The sequence below is a fragment of the Pogoniulus pusillus genome, chromosome 34 (genome assembly GCF_015220805.1).
Source record: "Pogoniulus pusillus isolate bPogPus1 chromosome 34, bPogPus1.pri, whole genome shotgun sequence".
NCBI lineage: Eukaryota > Metazoa > Chordata > Aves > Piciformes > Lybiidae > Pogoniulus > Pogoniulus pusillus.
This window is the reverse complement of record NC_087297.1, coordinates 11860070-11878829: the sequence shown is the minus strand read 5'-3', so window position 1 is coordinate 11878829 and position 18760 is coordinate 11860070. Positions and strand designations below refer to the sequence as shown.

Below are 18760 nucleotides of genomic sequence, written 5' to 3'. Positions count from 1 at the left end.
TCCTCTTCTCCTGACTAAACAATCCCAGTGCCCTTAGATGCTCCTCATAAGATTTGTTCTCCAGACCCTTCAACTTTGCCCTGTAGCCAGGTGGGGTTGGTCTCTTCTGCCGTGCAGCCAGCAACAGAGCAAGGGGACACAGTCTTAAGTTGTGGCAGGGGAGGTCTAGGCTGGATGTTAGGAGGAAGTTGTTGGCAGAGAGAGTGATTGGCATTGGAATGGGCTGCCCAGGGAGGTGGTGGAGTCACCATCCCTGGAGATGTTCAAGAAAAGCCTGGATGAGGCACTTAGTGCCATGGTCTGGTTGATTGGCCAGGGCTGAGTGCTAGGTTGGACTGGATGAGCTTGGAGCTCTCTTCCAACCTGCTTGATTCTATGGTTCTTTGGAAATGCTCCAGTGCCTCAATGTCTTTCTTGGAGTGGGGTGCCCAGAAGTGAACCCAATACTTGAGATGTGTCCTTGCCAGTGCTGAGTACAGGGGCACGAGCACTTCTTTACTGCTGGCCACCCTATTCCTTCTAGAGGATGCTGAGTTCTCCTAAGGAAGGTGGTGAGTAGGTGTTCCTGCATAACTTGGCTCCAGAGCTCATGCCAGAGGAAACAGACAGTCTGTTCATTCAGTTCTCCTTTGACACACTTGTGTTCCCTCCTCCCAATTAAGTTTTTGTTTGGAACTGGCTGCAATGGAGCAAGGTGTGGAAGAATTTCTCTTCTGCTTGATTGACAGGAGGGTTTATCAGGGAACTAAGTTTGCAAGCACCGAGGGACTCTGTGCAAAGCACCTTTGCTTTATGAATACAGAGCTGATTTTCAGCATTGCATACCAGGAAGGAACCATGGAGGCTGGTGCCATGACTGGAGTTATTTTTGTAGCTTAAGTAGGTGAATTCCTCTATGCTTTTGCATTTTTACAGATCCAGTGCTAGATGGAGACTTCCAGAATCACTGGAGTGTGTCAAAGATTGATGTTTCTAAATTCATTCAGCCCTTACTAAAGATATTTACCAGCCTGTTACAGTTTGAAGGATCTCAATGTTGGGAATTTCTGGCTATTTATGGAAATTGGGACAGATCTATAAAATCTTTTGGAACTCATCCATCTAGGAAAAGTTTCTGGAACTACAAAGTAGAGGGAGGAGGGAAAAAAGGTATTTTATTTTTGAAAGTGCCATTGGGGACTTGTTGCTTGTGGAAGTTGGAGGTTAATGCATATTTGTGCCAAGCTGCTCACATAGAGAAACAAATATCCAGATATGTGGTATAGCTTTTCATTGACAGTAAAAGAAGCTTTAGTTCTGATGGTAAATGGTGAAGTCAGCATCTGAATGTCTTGAAATACCCAATTACAACAGAAAAGACATCTCTTTACTCTTGGTAGAGACAAGCTGTGTAATGAGGGTGAATCCGTTGTTGGAATGAATTGTGTCATTGTATCACAGAGATCAATCACACTGAGAAACTTCTGCATCAAAACATCTCTCTTGTCCATCTAGCCTCTCTGACTTGTGGGAAGTACTTTCTGGTCCTATTTAAATTGATTCCACGAGAGATAATTTTTCAGTCACAGTTTGGCAGAAACATGCAGGTTGGCAAAGCCCCTCAGGATCACCAAGTCCAACCTAGACTCCCACTCTGCAGGATTCAACTTAAACCATAGCCTTAAGCACTACATCCAAACCACTCTTACACACGTCCAGGGTGGGTGACTCCACATCCCTGGGCAACTGATTCCAGTGCCTGAAACTTGCTTTGCTAAAAGCAGGCCATTAGCAGGTTAACAAACATTTTCAGGGACAGACCTGGTCTCTTGCAGAGTCATCAATGCTGCTTTCTGCTCTGGGTGCCTAGTCAGATATTTTGAACCTGTTGATTATTGCCTCCCTCTCTCTTACTGAGTTTCAGTGAGAGCTGAGAACATTTCACAGAATCACAGAATTAGCCAGATTGGAAGAGACCTCTAGGATCATCGAGTCCAACCTGTCACCTAACCCTGCTAATTAACTAACCCATGGCATGAAGTAACTCATCCAGCTTCCTTTTAAACATCTCCGGGGTGGTGACTCCACCACCTCCCAGGGCAGTCCATTCCAGTGGCAATCACTCTTTCCATGAAGAATTCCTTCCTAATGTCCAACCTAAACCCGCCCTGGCACAGCTTGAGACCGTGTCCTCTTGTTCTGTGCCTGGCAGAAGAGCCCAGCCCCACCTGGCTTCAACCTCCCTTTGGGTAGTTGTAGAGAGCAATGAGGTCTGCCCTGAGCCTTCTCTTCCCCAGGGTGATTTTGTGTGTCCTCGGGAAGCATTCAGCAGAAGGGCAGTTGGGGAGATAGTTCAGTGGTGAGAGAGATAATGTCTGCTTATCTGCTTGGGGTGTGTGCACACGCTGGTGCCTTGGCTTCCTTCGGGGTGAGGTCTGTGTGCAGGCACACGGCAAACCAGGCTTTCACATGGATACATGTGAAGAAACGTTGCCTTTCTAATCTTGCTGTGAGCTAGACCATATGACTGCAGAGTTGGAAAGAAGCTCTGGTGCAAATGTCTAAGATCAGATTTAGCTTTCTAGGCTTCTTGGCTGACAGCACGGTGTCTTTTGGGAGCCTACAAGAAGTGTTTAGGAAGAACAGTTGTACTAAATGGGATAAGCTCTGCAGCTCAGCTGAATCCCTGAGGTGTGTTTCCAAGAACTGGGATGCATAAAAGCAAAGTGGAATGGTTGCATTGCACTCTGATTGTGGAAGTTAGATGAGTAGGAGAGGTGAAGTCCATGGGCAGTGTATGCGGCAGTGCACACAACACTGTGCTTGCAGGCTTGCTGTCAAATATTGATCTTTAGTGCAACAAAAAATATCCTATGGCCACTAGAGTATGGTTTGAAGCAGGGATGGCACACAAAGCAGTGACTGCCCCTGGGGTTCCAGGTAGAGTGAACCAAATGGGCTGTTTCTGACAGCATCAGGGTAGGAGATTCTGTTCACATTGGCTTTTGAGAGCATTTCCAGGCACACTGCTGAAGTGGACTCCTCAAGGGCTTTTTCTGCAGGCTCACCAACATGCCATATCTGACATGTAACTGTAAGAGTAGGGGTTGTTCAGCTTGGAGAAGAAAAGGCTCCAGGGAGGACTTATTGCAGCCTTCCAGTACTTAAAGGGGTCAATAAGAAAGATTGCGACAGATTTTGTAGCGGGGCCTGATGCAACAGGACAAGGAGTGGTGGTTTGAAACTGAAAGAGGAGAGTTTTAGACCAGATGAATTTCTTGCACTGAGCATGCTGAGACACTGTAAGAAGGTGAAACTGAGGGACAACATACTATGAAAGGGGGGTTCATTCTTTTTCCTAGTTGTGGTGGTTTGAGAGTCCATAGAATCAAGCAGGTTGAAAGAGATCTCCAAGTTCATCCAGCCCAACCTGTCACCCAGCCCTGGCCAATCAACTAGAGGCACTAAATGCCTCATTCAGTCTTTTTGAGCACTTCCATGGATGGTGACTCCTCCACCTCCAGACTAACTCAGCCAGCTGGACGCTAAGGGTGAAGCTGCATTTTCCAGTGTGGCACAAATTTACAAGCATATATGTATGATATATACAGATATTTACAACTGCCTGCAATTGTATACAAGTTAAAAGTAATGCAGACAGTCAAAACCCCTCCTGAACAGCAAACCTGCTCAGAGGGGCTTTGAAATAACTCCCCTCTTTCTTCCCCCTTCCTTATTTCAGCAGGCTTATGTGGAGGGCTGAGATGCAGAGAAGGTTAGAAGGAAGAATGATTAGATCAGGTGACACTGATTCAAGCAGAGATAGTTAATAATGGCAGCAGCAGCAGCCAAGCACTGACTGACTTTGTTTCTTGGTTTTTATACCTCTGAGCAAAACCAACAAGTGATATAGACATCACTTTTACTTTCTTTTCATAGCCAATGGTCTAATTTCTCTCATTAAAATATTCCACTTGGCCTCAAAGCAGCACACCAGTAAAGATGGAAAATGAATCAGGGCAGGAGATGAGTGATTTTTACCTTTTTAAACAGAGGTTTTCTAATCAGGAAACTCAGTCATTAGAGAGTGTGCTTACTGTAGTATCCTGGTCTGTAAGTACAGAGTGCTAAGAGGTTGGTCAGCTGAAATTGTCATTAATGGCAGAGATCTGAGAGCCTGGATTTGGCAGACAGTGGCAGGGGAATTAGCTCAAATGGTAGAGCGCTCGCTTAGCATGCGAGAGGTAGCGGGATCGATGCCCGCATTCTCCACTCTTTTGAAAGCTTCTCTTAAGTTGTCCAGAGAGGTGAGAGCTGCCTCGTCCCTGCAACCGTTCCAGGTCGGGTTTTTTTGGGGCTCTGAGCAACCTGCTTCGATTGAAGGAGTCCCTGCTCACTGCTGCAGGGGAGTTGGACTAAATGACCCTCACAGGTGCCTTTAAACCCAAGCTGCTCTATGACACTCTTCAGTTTACAGCTCAGTGATTTCCCCATCTCATTAGGTATGTCCACCTGACTGGTGAGTAAGCAAGAGATGATGCTGACATTCTGAATATGGCTGAAGGAAGTAAAATTGAAGAAAGAGCCTATTACAGCAATCATAGAATGGTTTAGGTTGGAAGGGACCTCCAAGCTCAGCCAGTCCCAACCCCTGCCATAGGCAGGGACACTTCCCACTTGAACAGGTTGCTCAAGGAGTCATCCAAGCTGGCCGTAAACACCTCTAGGGAAGGACCATCCACATCCTCCCTGCGCAACTTGTGCCAGTGTCTCACCACCCTCACTGCAAACAACTTCTGCCTAATATCCAGTCTAAATCTCCCCTCTGCCAGTTTAAGCCCATTACTCCTTGTCCTGTCATTACAAGACCTTGTCAATAAATCCCCAGCCCTCCTGTAGCCCACTTCAGATACTGGAAGGCCGCTCCAAGGTCTTCTCTAAGCCTTCTCTTCTCCAGGCTGCAGAGCCCAAACTCTCTCTGCCTGCTCTCATAGAGTTGCTGCAGCCCTCTGAACATCTTGATGGTCTCCTCTGGACTCTCTCCATCAGTTCACTGATTACACTTTTTTTGTTGTTAGTATCACTGAGTGAAATTCTGCTGCTTTGGTACTTTTGGTGAGTGCATGCTTGTGACAGGAGTTTTAGGCTAACATTCTGGTGAGATGTTGGACAATGTCGTCCAAATCCAAAGCTCCTGCCCTTTCCAGCAAAGGGTGCAAGCTGAGAACTCCAAATGACACACAGTAAAGTAACTCAAAATTGAAGGAAATGTGATTTTTGCTTTCTGTGCTTTAGGAAGTCTGCAACTTGGAAATGGGAGAAACTCTTCCCAGCTCAGCCTGGCCTTCGGCTTTCTAATATATAGCTCAGATGTTGCTTTCTGCTTGCTAATATTTACCTAAGTATGGCACATTGCAAGATCACTTGTCATAGTGTGTCTGTTCTTCATGTTTTCCTTAGTCATTTAAATGTTACTTTTATTGCAAAAGCTGCTACTAAATACCAGTGGTTAAGATAATTCACCTCCTTGGGCTCTCTCATCTACAAGAAAAAAAAAAAATCTAAATCCTAATGCATGTTGTGATCTCTTAGGTGCTAATAATAACAAAATATGCCACTTGTGATAGTCATGTTCTCACTTCATAATTAAATGAGGTAAATCACTGAAGATTTGCAAAACTCAATTAGTATTCAAACCAATATTCAATTTGCATAAAGTACTAAAAAAGATGACAAAGTAGCTATAGGAGGCAATTTTGCATTTCTTCCAAGACAGGATTCAAGCTGCTTGATACTCTTTTTGAGGGATGATGCAAGGAAAAAATAAATCACAGAATCCACAGGACCATGCAGGTTAGCAAAGCCCCTCAGGATCACCAAGTCCAACCTAGAACCCTACTCTGCAAGATTCACCTTAAACCATAGCCCTAAGCATCACATTGAAACGAACCTGTGATGGTTTGGGTGTTACCTGCCCTCCCATGCTTAAGAAAATCACCCAGACTAGATTCAACTGATCTGGAAATTGGAATGAAGCTTTATATGCACAGCTCAGCCCAATATACAAGCAGAGATTCACAGTATCTACAGCTATAGACAGAAATAGACAAGTTAAAGGTAATACAGAAACACAACAGCCCTGCCAGAAACCAGAGTCCCCAGGAGGGGCTCCCAGTCACCCTTCCACCTTCTTCCCACCCTCTACCCCAGACTTTGCCTTATGTGCAAGGTGATTTTGGAGGATTGGCCAGGGGGGATAGGAAGTGGATGGATTAGTTAGACAGCAAGTTAGAGAGAGAGAAGTGCAGCCCAAAGCCAGAGAGCAAACTCTGTGTTATCTATGTTTGTGTTCTTGTTTTTCTACATCTCAGCAAGCCTATGAGTGCAGCAGCCATCACCATCATTTCCTTTTCACAGCCTAGCATCTAATTCTTCTCACCAAAATATCCCAGGCAGGCTCAAACTATCACAGACCCTTAAACACATCCAGGCTGGGTGACTCCACCTTCCTGGGCAGCTCATTCCAGACCATGACCACTCTCTCCCTGAAAAACTTTTCCCTAATGTCCAGTCTAAACCTGCCCAGCCTCAGCTTGAGGCCATTCCCCCTTGTTCTGTCTCCAGTGACCTGTAAGCAGAGCCCAGCAGCAGCCTCTCCACTACTTCCCTTTAGGTAGCTGTAGACAGCAATGAGCTCTGCCCTCAGCCTCCTCTCTTTTAAACTAAGCAGTCCCAGCTCCCTCAGTTGCAGGGATCATAAAATGATCCCTGATAGTGGTGCTGAGAAATGCATTCCTCGTTAGTGTGAGTGGGATGTGGGGAGGCTGAGGAAGCATTTCACATTAAATAGAACTTAGGCCCTCTCTTATTTTCACAAATTTAAACTGGCCAAGTGAAGTCCTCAGTCACCACCAAACGCTGCAGGGAAAGGGTGGGCTTGGGAGAGGACTTAAAGGCAGTGCAGCGAGGAGGGGAGGAAAAGCTAAAGCTGGAGAAAATTGCTGTTGACTGGAATCAAACTACACGAGTTGCTTACAATTGATTGTGTGTTGTTCAACCACAAAGATAAATTAGAACATAGAATACTGCAATAGAAAAGTGGTTTAGATGTCAGGGAGACAGTATGACTATTTTTATCTCGGTTGTAGCCCATAGCTTGCAGTGGCTGAAATGACATTGAACTGTTTTTCCCCTTGATGATTTACAGCCTGTGTAGTGCGTTTGTAGGAGCAGATGTCACGTTTTATGTATTGGGAAGTGTCAGCACTGATGACTTATGCCTGAAGATTCTGTGCATGAATCAATAGAATGCTGTGATTTCCACTCCTTAAAAGACCTTTTTTTTTTCCTCCAACAGAATAAAAACCATAGAGTGAATTTTGGTCATTATAATGCTGCTCTTGAACACCCCTCCCCCTTTTTAAACTGTATTTTACACTATCAGGAGATGATTATTTTGCACAATCCACTTCCCTGCTCATGCATAAGCACAACCAGCTATGAGTAGCCTTCTCTTTACTGTTCTGTTTGGAAGCTGTTCAGCACTCTTCACTTTCTAGTCAAAAAGTGACAGAATAAGAAGAAGGGATAAAAATAAATGGATCAAGATTCTCTTACTAACAACTATACCATGCAAATCTAGACAGACCCCCACCTTCTCCCCCTCCACTTCCCCCCCCCCCACCTTCTCCCCCTCCACTTCCCCCCCCCCACCTTCTCCCCCTCCACTTTCCCCCCCCACCTTCTCCCCCTCCACTTCCCCCCCCCCACCTTCTCCCCCTCCACTTCCCCCCCCCACCTTCTCCCCCTCCACTTCCCCCCCCACCTTCTCCCCCTCCACTTCCCCCCCCCACCTTCTCCCCCTCCACTTCCCCCCCCCACCTTCTCCCCCTCCACTTCCCCCCCCCACCTTCTCCCCCTCCACTTCCCCCCCCACCTTCTCCCCCTCCACTTCCCCCCCCACCTTTTCCCCCTCCACTTCCCCCCCCCACCTTTTCCCCCTCCACGTCCCCCCCCACCTTTTCCCCCTCCACTTCCCCCCCCACCTTTTCCCCCTCCACTTCCCCCCCCACCTTTTCCCCCTCCACTTCCCCCCCCACCATTTCCCCCTCCACTTCCCCCCCCCACCTTTTCCCCCTCCACTTCCCCCCCCCACCTTTTCCCCCTCCACTTCCCCCCCCCACCTTTTCCCCCCTCCACTTCCCCCCCCCCCACCTTCTCCCCCTCCACCTTTTGGAATGATGCTGGCTGAAGAGTTCTTTGCATAAGCCCGAATGGCTCTGAGTAACCTTCTTTTCACTGTTCTGTTTGGAAGGTGTACAGCACAATTTCCTAGTCAAAAAAATCAAAGACTAAAGAAGAATAAAGGATCAAGATTAACTTGCTAACAATTGCACCACACAAATCTAGACAGACCCCATCCACTTCCCCCACTTTCTCTCATATTTCAGAGTGATACTGTCTGAAAATGGGGGTTTTTGGAGGAAAAAAAAGTACCTGTCATCCCATTAAAACAGGAGGGGATTTGCATTTAAATGGAAAATGTATCAGTCATTGAGCATCTGCAAACCTGGGCCTTTTGTTTTGCTCTGGGTTAAAAAAAACAGGCAGTCCCATAAGCCTTTGGTTTGCATATGTGCCACATTCTGTCTTTGGAGTGGTTTCTTTATGCAGTCAGGCACTCCCCAAAGCCCAGAAGGGAGCACTAGTTCAGATTGACACTGTTAGGTCTGTCTGTAGGAAGCTTACCAGGACGAGTAGGAATCTGTGTGCAGATGAAGTGCAGAAGGATAAATTGCTGTCAAGAATTGTATTAGTAATTCTGTATTGAAAATGAGGCAGATGCTGGGAGGAGGCTCAGGGCAGAGCTCATTGCTGTCCACACAACTACCTGAAGGGTGGCTGTAGCCAGGTGGGGTTGGGCTCTTCTGCCAGGCAACCAGCACCAGAACAAGGGGACACAGTCTCAAGTTGTGGCCATAAGCAGAAGGGTGGGGCAAGCCAGGACATCTAATAGGCCTACTAGGCTTCCAGGAGAGACTCCTATCTGTATTAAGTCATCAAAGAGTTATCTTCCACAAGGGAGTAATGACACGTGGGATTGCTGCTTCCATTGGAACTGGAAGTGGATCAATGGCAGGAGAAAAGGTCTGGTGCTTTCAGTTTTGGGAGGAGATTTGTTTGCATTTTCTTGGTGGATGATTACTGTGTGATCATAGAATCAACCAGGTTGGAAGAGACCTCCAGGACCATCCAGTCCAACCCATCCCCCCAGCCCTATCCAAGCAACCAGACCATGGCACTAAGAGCCTCATGTAGGCTTTTCTTGAACACCTCCAGGGATGGTGACTCCACCACCTCCCTGGGCAGCCCATTCCAATGGCAAATCACTTCTTGACTGCATGAACACATTTTCTCAGCAGCAGTCTGGCCATGGTTTACCTGTGTCAAAACTGCTGCTTGGCACTGCAGGAGATGAAGCATTCCCTCACACTTCCCCAAACCTCTCCATTGCAGTGCAGTAGAACATTATTGTGCTGACAGCCTTCCAGTAGCCTTTCTGTAACTGGTATTTCTGTAACAGCTATGCCACAGTGCATTTAATAGCAGTGGTAATTATTGCCACGGAGCTCCCGTGTTGTGCTAAGTGTTTAACAGGTTCCTGCCCTGAGGAACTTGCAGCCCTCATGGTGCTCATGACAGACGGCTGAAGATGTGATGCAGCTTTACACAAAGTGTCAAATCCCTACAAGCAGAACATTATCAATTGCTTCTTCAGCCATGCCAGGCACTCCCCAGTCTGCCTAAGGTGTCTGTCATTAGCCAGGGCTTGATCCTGGCCAAGCTGAGCTTGCATAGTAACAAGCCCTGAAATAAGACCTAGCTGTACAAGTATCCTTCTCATCCTCAGCCTGTGATTCCCACCTTCAGTGCCCTAACACAGTTGTATCTATAAGGATTAAGGTAAAAACCAGGAAGAGAATCTACCTGTGGATTTGCATGTATTCTTCAACAAAAATGTCTGCAAAACTTTGAAGGTCTGAAACAAACCCAATTGTGGTGCTTCTGGGATGTTTGGAAGTTAAAATGTGCTTTGCATCCTTTTTGCTCGTGCGTTAGTGCCAGACCTCTGGAGTCTGAAGTTGTTAGACACTTTTTGTTGTCACTGGCTTTGGCTCATACTGGGAGGTGTCTTTCAGCTAAGAAAACCAGTTGCCATCCAGGAGTTGTGAAGGAGCATCTCCAGCAGTCACTGTGGTGACTTCTCTACTTTGCAATGTTTGGTTTCTTTGGAGAGAGGTTGAGGTTTTCTGAAGGAAGAAATCATGGCTCAGCTGATGTGGCACCAGACCTGCTGGCAACACATTAGGTCCATCTGTCTCCAAAGGTGGAAAGAATTCTTGCAGGGGAGTTAGCAGAACTGATTGAAAGAGTTTTGAACTGGGTTTGAATAGGAAAAGGGACACCAGGCTAAAGAAAAGCTTTTGGCACAGTTTACCACAGTCTTATCCTGGAGAAGTGTGTCCAGAGAAGGGTGAGGAAGCTGATGAAGGCTTGGGTAAAGAGGTCTGGTGAGGAGCAGCTCAAGGAGCTGGGGTTGTTCAGCCTGGAGAAAAGAAGGCTGAAAGGGGACCTTCTGGCTCTCCAAAACTGCCTGAAAAGAGGTTGGAGCCTGGTTGAGGTCAATCTTGTCTTCCTAATAACAGATGACTGGGACAAGAAGCCATTACCTCAAGTGGTGCCAGGACAGACTTAGGTTGGGTATTAGGAACAATTTCTTCCCCTAAAGGGTTGACAAGGCCTGGAACAGACTGCAGTGGTTGCATCCCTCTGCCTGTAGGGATTTAAGTCGTGCAGATGTGGAGCAGCAGCGAGTCTGTGTTAAGCCTGGGAAGTGCAGAGCTCCTTCTACTTGATTTGAGCTGGAATGCAAAAGTGTGGCACTGGCACTGGGACAAGGATGTTGCTGTAAAGGAGCTGACTGAATCAGCACATGGGATTCAAGCAAGCTAATTTATTTGTCACAGAATCAACCAGGTTGGAAGAGACCTTCAAGCTCATCCAGCCCAACCTAGCACCCAGCCCTAGCCAAGCAACCAGACCATGGCTCTAAGTGCTCCATCCAGGCTTTGCTTGAACACTTCCAGGAACAGCAACTCCACCACCTCCCTGGGCAGCCCATTCCAATGCCAATCACTCTGACAACAACTCCCTCCTAACATTCAGCCTAGAGCTCCCCTGGCACAGCTTGAGGCTGTGTCCCCTTGTACTGTTGCTGGTTGCCTGGCAGCAGAGCCCAACCCCACCTGGCTACAGCCTCCCTGCAGGGAGCTGCAGACAGCAATGAGCTCTGCCCTGAGCCTCCTCTGCTGCAGGCTGCACACCCCCAGCTCCCTCAGCCTCTCCTCACAGGGCTGTGCTCCAGGCCCCTCCCCAGCCTTGCTGCCCTTCTCTCAACACCTTCCAGCATCTCAACATCTCTCTTGAATTGAGATGCCCAGAACTGGACACAGCACTCAAGGTGTGGCTTGGCCAGTGCTGAGCACAGGGGCAGAATAACCTCCCTTGTCCTACTGCCATGGGCCATTTAATTTTGGGTCCTGTTTCCACTTGCAATAAAAAGTGTATTCTTAGAAAGAAAACCCAATCTTTGCAACACTCTGCTTGTATATTCTTCTCATTCTGTACAAGAGTTATTAAAAATAGATATCCTGTACTCTTGCAGAATAATAGAGCTGCAAAATTACAATGTGCTATTTGCACAGCCCATAATCAGTTCATTTCAGTTTAAATTAAAAATGTATTAAAACTGGTGAAGAAATGCATGCTTAAATACACTTTTTTTCTGCATAAGAAAATGAATTGAAAATAATATTTAATGCAGATTCAGAAAGCCATAAGATTTTTGGAGTGTGAGGCTGGGGGTGTGCAGCCTGCAGCAGAGGAGGTTCAGGGCAGAGCTCATTGCTGTCTGCAGCTGCCTGCAGGGAGGCTGTAGCCAGGTGGGGTTGGGCTCTGCTGCCAGGCAACCAGCAACAGAACAAGGGGACACAGCCTCAAGTTGTGGCAGGGCAGGTCTAGGCTGGATGTTGTTAGGAAGTTGTTGTCAGAGAGAGTGATTGGCATTGGAAAGGGCTGCCCAGGGAGGTGGAGTTGCCGTGCCTGGAGGTGTTCAAGCAAAGCCTGGCTGGGGCACTTAGTGCCATGGCCAGGGCTGGCCTGGCTGAGCTTGGAGGTCTCTTCCAACCTGGCTGATTCTGATTTGTAAGAAGATTTTCTTAGAGGCAAATACTTCCTCAATTTTCATTGGCACAAGTATGCAAAAAGTTTAAAGCTGCTCTTTGGGATTGAATGTGTAGTGTCAAATGCAAGAGTTATTTTGTGTTATTGAGTCCCAACATATCAAATTCATGAAATCTTGGGGATGTGAAATGAGCAGATTTACAGGGTTCTGTATCTTATTAAATTCATGCCTGCTATTCTGTTTTGCAGCATGTTTTATTTATACAGGAGAGAGCCACTGTCGTGCTGCTCTCTCAAAATCTGAATGTGAAAGCCTGTCTTTCATCATTCAAACAGGGAAAAAAAGTGTGGAATGTTTCAAAGAATTCAGTATTTTCAGCCCTGGAAGTCCATTTTCACTACCCCAAATGGAATTTAGCAGAGGGAAACAGACTTGGGGGGTTTTAGGCATCATAAAACCTACTTTAAAAGCTTGATTGTGCAATCAAGGAGATTGGAAGAGGCCTTCAAGCTCATCCAGTTTAACCTAGCACCCAGCCCTAGCCACTCAACCAGACCATGGGACTAAGTGTCCTGTGCAGGCTTTGCTTGAACACCTCCAGGGATAGTGTGATGGTTTGGGTGGTACCCAGCTCCTCCCTGAGCAGCCCATTCCATGTTAAAACAATCATAATTACATCATGAGGTGCATTTCCTGGGTGTAACCTTGAACGTTGAGGTGATCTGAGAGGGAGATGCATGTTTCTGTGGTGGCTTGCAGGATCGAAGAGCCACCCAGGGTGGGTAAAAGGAGGGTGCTGTAAGTTTACTGCTCTGGGGCTAGAACAGTAGGCTAAGCTGGCTTCCAGTGGTGCTCCAGGGACAAGAGCCAGGGAGCATACCTGGAACACAAAGTTCCACCTGAACACAGAGAGAAGCTTCTTTTCTGTGAGGATGACAGAGCATTGCAGCAGGCTGCCCAGGGAGGTTGTGGACTCCTCTCTGCTGGAGAGCTCTGCACATGATCCAGGGTAACTTGGACCTTGTTTTAGCAAAGGGTTGTACTAGATGGTCTCCAGAGGTCACCTCCAGCTCCCACTGTACTGGGATTCTGTGAAAAGGTTTAGGAGGATCTCTTGATGCTTTCACTGGAGTTGCTGCAGACTGCCTTGCTTTGTGCCTGTCTTGTAACACCAAGTCTTCACTCATGCTCTCTCCTGCACCACTGACCACAACCCTCTGTCCTCTGCCATTCAGCAGTTCTCAATCCATCTCACTGTCCATCCAGCCTGAGCTGACCTGTGAGGGATGTTATGGGAGACTGTGTCAAAAGCCTTGCTGAAGTCTATTGTCCTCCCTTCATCTCCCCAGCTGGTCACACCATCAAAGGCTATCAGATTAGCCTTAGTCCAGATGAATTGGAACAGGAGCTGCAGTGGTGTTAAGCTGAAAGCTGTAGGCCTGTTTGCACTGCTGCAGAGGAATGTCTGATATCACCCAGAGTTCTGGAAGACACCAGAATACTTGGCAAGAGCACAGACTTCCAGCTCTCCATTTTAGTTTTCATTCTGTTTTGACCATTATTTCTCTTCTGAAAAAATGGTGTGGAATGATTGTCATTGGTGGTGATGCAGGGAGACAAAAGCCTGGGTTTTATTCATTGACTCTATTGACCCCAGAGGCTGGGAGTAGTAAAAGTGTTGTTTTGCTTGGCAAATGGAGGAGATGTGACACGGGGCTGAGAACAGAGGCATGTGTGCAAGCAGCTCTTTCACTGCATTCATACACACTGAGCAGACAGCTTATGGGTGGTGGTTTTGTAGTCTGGTGGGGGCAGGTTGATTCATGGCCAGTTGTTTGCTAGGAATCTGTAGGGTGTTAAGAATGAGGAGAGACTGTAGGAGCTGGGGCTGTGCTGCTTGGAGGAGACTGAGAGGAGAACTCATCAGTGGTTATCAATACATAAAGGTGAGTGGCTGGAGCCAGGCTCTGCTGAGTGATGGCTGATGACAGCACAAGGGGCAATGGGTGGAAGCTGAGATACAGGAAGTCTCCTGTAAACATGAGGAGGATTTTTTTCCTTGCAAGGGTGACACAAGACTGGAACAGGCTGCCCAGAGGTGTTGTGGAGTATCGCTGAAGTATTCAAACCCTGCCTGAATGCAATCCTGTGTGATCCGGTCTAGGTGATCCTGCTCTGGCCGAGGGGTTGCTCTGGATGATCTTCCAGCCCCTGACATTCAGTGATTAATTGTAGAGATCAGGATGGTACATGGCATATTCCTGCCTGAACCTGGCAATGCTGACATCTGTAATGGAAAGCCAGATGTGATCAGCAGAACTCATTGAAGAGGGACTCTTTATTTCATGTTTCTTGGGAGTTACAGAATTACAGAACATTAGAGGCTGGGAGGGACCTCCAGAGATCCAGTCCAAACTCCCTGCCAAGGCAGTATCCCCTAGGGTAGTCCACACAGGAATTCATTCAGGCAGCTTCAGAAAGTCTCCAGAGAAGGAGACTCTACAACCTCTTTTTCCCCTTTGTATCCTTGTCAGCATCACTTCAGAGTGAATCCAGCTTCTTTCCCCTCTTCTTTACTGTTTGATTGAAAATGCTCACTCAGTTGAGTTTAGTTTCTGGCACTGTCCTTTTTATCTGAACCTATTGCACGCAGTCCAGTCTCCATGACTATGACTTTACTTTTCTTCTTCTGGAAATCTGCTTCATCTCTTTTCCATTTGAGACCCTATCTGAAGTCCCTGGAAGTGAATGTGGGAGTCTTTCCAATCATTTAGCACATGCACAAGATGCAGAGATATTTTCTTCTCGCTTGCTGTAGCATTGAACAGATTCATGATCTGAGAGTCCCCTGCTAGCATTTGGCAGCAGATTTGAACACCTCTTGCTTAAAACATAATAAATGAAGAGTAAAATATTTTTGTAGCTTGGGTGATTCAGATCTAAGGGGCCTTGTCTGCACTCACACCAACCAAGTTAGCTTTGACAGAGTTGGAGATGACTTCTCTTCCATTTCAGCTAAGGTTGCATCTTCTAACTCAAGAGGCAAAGGAGCAGTTCTAGCTGTGATCTGTAGAATAAGTGGCAAGTGAAGTCAAGCAGAAAGGCTCAGGGGCCATTTTGGAATCAGGTCTTGAAGGGCATGATGCCAGCTGCTTTTCAGGAGCCATCATTATTCCTTTGTTCAGGGACAACCCTTGACAGTGTCAAGTCTCTCAGTCTCTGCTCTGACTTGCGCCTACATTTTTTTGGAGTCTACACTGTAGCTGTGTTCAGTGCTGACCCTACCAGCCCAAAACGAGACTGACCTAAATCCAAGTGTTGTGTGAGGACATGTGAGGTGATGACAGCCTTTGTTTTGTTACCAAAAGTGCTCATGATAGTTTGTAGGGAATAGTCAACTGCCTTCACAGGCTGCTGCACTCATGACTGATCCTCACTCGAGTGACTCCATTGCTCGTTTGCCCACTCTATGCTGTAGAGGGAAGATGAAGCACAAGGCCCAGGTTTCCCTGCTGAGTGGCTTGTTGGTGGTTTTCTTTTTGCCTGTTGTAGTTTTACTGCTGTCTTATAGATTGCATGGTCCAGCCTCACACTGAACACCTGAATCACCGTTTAAGTGAGCTCATCCAGTTTTAAGCAAGCTGCATTCTCCATTGTTGGCTTGCAGCACTTTACAGATGCTTCATGTTCTTCTTCTGCTACACATTAGCAGAAAAGCTGAACACACCCATTTTAGACCCTGCTAACACCGAAGTTAAAGGAGTAGTAGGGTTTTGCTGCATCTGTCTGGCTGCTTTATTTTCTGGCAGCTTGGCACCACAGATCAAAGAGTTTTCAAAGGACCCATCAAAATGTTTCCCCCAAAGCCCTGAGAGCAGGGATGGATGTTGTATCTTTACATTGTTTTCCTGACATTGACATAAAGAAATATTTAAGCTAACTCCACTCAGGGAAATCAAAACCAGAAGCAGGAATGGAATTTCCCAGATTTTTACTGCCTCTCCAGTGGCAATACTTCTCTCCTTAGGAAGGAAGAGCTGAGCTGCTTTGAAAGCAACCAGAACGAGGTGTATGGTGCTGTAAGCCAAGAGATCACCAAAGCTTCTGCTGGAATGGATTTAACAGCTTGCAATTTATTCTTGAATAATAGAATAATAGTGTGCCCTCTACACTTGCTGCAGGAAAATAATAGTGCAGAATAATAACCTGCATTGGATCACAGATGACAGGGGTTGGAAGAGACCCAAAGAGATCAGTGAGTCCAACCCCCACTGCCAGAACAGGACCACACAACCTAGCTCAGGGCACACAGGAACACATCCAGACAGGCCTTGGAAGTCTCCAGAGAAGGCGACTCCACAACCTCTCTGGGCAGCCTGTGCCAGTGCTCTGGGACCCTTACAGTCAAGAAGTTCTCCCTTGTGTTGAGCTGGAACCTCCTGTGCTGCAGCTCACTTGGTAGCTCCCTCCATCTCCAGCCCAAACTGAGAGCCATGTCATCTAGACAAAGGTGGTTCTTCCCTAATAAGAAGTCCTTGCCTTTTATTTTTGACAGCTGGCTGAACACAAATATACACCTTTGGTCTCCAATCTATGGTCTGGAGGAAGAATACCTCTGACTTTTCCAGTAGACAACTACTGGAGTTTCAACTTCAGTAAGTTGAGCTGGAACCTCCTGTGTTGCAGCTTCCATCCATTGCTCCTTGTCCTGTCCCAGGAAGCAAACGAGCAGAGCCTGTGCCCTCCCCTTTCTGATGCCCAGCCTTCAGATAATTATAAACATTTAAGCATTAGAGGTGATCCATGGCAAGAGTCTGAACCAAAACTCACCAGATCAAACTGTCTCTTTTATGTAATCCTTCAGTCAACACCAACAACCACAAAAAATCATTTCCTTAGTATTTTATTATGAAAGAGGTTTCTCATAGTTCTTGTTTCCTGGCACAGCTTTGTATGAATTTGCAAAACACATCAAAAGTTATAGGTGATGAAATCCTCACTCACTGCTGCTGTACTGTGAGCAATGAGATCGTATTTAGTATTAATAAGCACTTTGTATCAGACAGGTTGGAAGAGACCTCTGAGCTCATCCAGCCCAACCTAGCACCCAGCCCCAGCCAATCAACCAGACCATGGCACTAAGTGCCCCAGCCAGGCTTTTCTTGACCACTCCCAGGGATGGTGACTCCATGTGTGTGCAAATATGGATTGCAGTGTCCACATCCTTGTCGTAGATTGTTTGCCTCTCTTGGGACTTTTATGGCTGTTTTTTTTCTCTAAAAAATTCCTTAATTTTTAAAAAAAAATGTTTTTAAGGTAATGATCTGTTGTTGTGGGGAGCTCTGCTGCCACACTGGGGATCTGCTCTCACCTGAAGGGAGGTTGCAGCCAGGTGGGGTTGGGCTCTTCTCCCAGGCAGCCAGCAACAGAACAAGGGGACACAGCCTCAAGCCATGCCAGGGGAGGTCTAGGCTGGATGTTGTTAGGAAGTTGTTGTCAGAGAGAGTGATTGGCATTGGAATGGGCTGCCCAGGGAGGTGGTGGAGTGGCTGTGGCTGGAGGTGTTGAAGCCAAGCCTGGCTGGGGCACTTAGTGCCATGGTCTGGTTGATTGGCCAGGGCTGGGTGCTAGGTTGGGCTGGATGAGCTTGGACCTCTCTTCCAACCTGCTTCTTTCTGTGATTCTCTGCTTTTGAAGTGTCTCTTTTCACCCAACCCATTCTGTGACTCCACAATAATTCTGAGCTGTACTTGCCAAGTTCTGCTTTACTTTCATTTGGCTCCTGCAAATAACTCCTCCTGCATATACCTCCAGTGAGCTCCATCCTCTGGCTGAAGCGGCAGCAGCAGATAGCCGGAGGCTGTCCAGAGAGTTCTTGTTTTTATCATTGCACAGGCACAGCATAGCCTGCCAGGTACAACCAGCGTAAGGAGGATTCCAGCATCTCCATCATGCAGTAAGCTGCTGTCAGTGGAAAGATCTTCTGCAGTGATACAGTGGTTAAATTTGACAAAGAACACAGATTGTGTAACTCGTGCTGCTCTCATTGATTATACTCTGAGAGTGCATTAACCTTCCTTAAGGCTCCAGAAATCACTTCCATAGATGCGAGCAGTACAAGGAACTGCTTCATGAAGCTTTTCATGGATTAATTCTTTGTTAGAGGATAAATCTTGTTCACACAAGCAGATATTAAAAGGAGAGTTACACTTGGAGATTTGGGTTCTTTTTTTGCTGCCTCCACTGAGCATTTGTTTACTATAAACCACCCAAGGTTAATTTTCACTTGGGTTTTTCTAAGGGTATGCTGATGAGAAGCTTTGAAACGTGTCCTGTGTTGTGTTCATTAAAGCAGTGCTCTGGCTGGGGTGAATGTAACACGTAGGGAAGAGAGGTTCCAGTTTAGAACTGGAAAGTGATTCTCACCATGACTTCAGGCTTATCAGTGCAAAAGTTGGTTATGATGTAAGCGGTTTTGAAACTGGTTCTGTTCACTCTTAATCTGTGTCTTCTGATGAAGTAGTTCTGTGTTTTAAC

The 18760-nt window shown here is 46.7% G+C and overlaps 1 protein-coding gene and 1 non-coding gene across 5 annotated transcripts in view; both read left to right on the top strand.

Annotated features, from left to right (window-relative positions):
• The window catches only part of TOX (thymocyte selection associated high mobility group box), a 232783-nt gene that overhangs the window by 88632 nt on the left and 125391 nt on the right, over positions 1–18760 (top strand). The window lies entirely within an intron of this gene.
• TRNAA-AGC (transfer RNA alanine (anticodon AGC)) lies at positions 4179–4251 on the top strand. The gene has a single exon. It is a non-coding gene; the product is annotated as a tRNA-Ala (tRNA).